Source organism: Littorina saxatilis, unplaced genomic scaffold (assembly GCF_037325665.1).
Source record: "Littorina saxatilis isolate snail1 unplaced genomic scaffold, US_GU_Lsax_2.0 scaffold_471, whole genome shotgun sequence".
NCBI classification, from domain to species: domain Eukaryota; kingdom Metazoa; phylum Mollusca; class Gastropoda; order Littorinimorpha; family Littorinidae; genus Littorina; species Littorina saxatilis.
This window is the reverse complement of record NW_027126274.1, coordinates 27501-28005: the sequence shown is the minus strand read 5'-3', so window position 1 is coordinate 28005 and position 505 is coordinate 27501. Positions and strand designations below refer to the sequence as shown.

Sequence of the window (505 nt, the reverse complement as noted above, 5' to 3'; positions counted from 1 at the left end):
TAAGCACGCAGCAAAACAAAACACACCAATAAAACAAAAATAAAACAGTTACTAAGAGATGACAGAATTATTTAAACTTCTTGGTCACATCATGTACTGTCAAGCTCCGTTGGTTAGTTCCGACGAAGCAAAATTGTGTGCGACGCTCCAAGTTTCAGTTTGTAGGTTGTTGACCTTGAATACGCATCACTTTTGTCACCCCTCTGTAGATAAATGTGTGCCAACGATTCTTCAGTGACCCAGAATACAGAAACTAGTGTCATGTTCCAAATGTACTTAGAGACTTCAAAACACGCTGATAAAGCACAACATTTTCCCCAATTTTGTTATCTGGTTTTTGTTCTTTTGTGTGTTGATTTTCGGTGTTGTTGGGTTTTTTTATCTCTAAACAATGCTCCGGTTCGCACATGCATCACCCATTAGTCACATCTAAATAGGTATTTATACTGGGCATGTTAAGCCTTGCTTGCATACTATTTGGCAAAAGCATCAGACAGTACGGTGA

General features: G+C 38.6%; 1 protein-coding gene across 1 annotated transcript in view; it reads left to right on the top strand.

The window, feature by feature from the left end:
* Nucleotides 1–437: 437 nt before the first annotated feature.
* The window catches only part of LOC138954730 (uncharacterized), a gene marked incomplete at its 3' end in the record, with an annotated part of 12174 nt that continues 12106 nt past the window's right edge, over nucleotides 438–505 (top strand). The window contains exon 1 of the mRNA XM_070326505.1: nucleotides 438–501. The remainder of the gene's footprint in view (nucleotides 502–505) is intronic.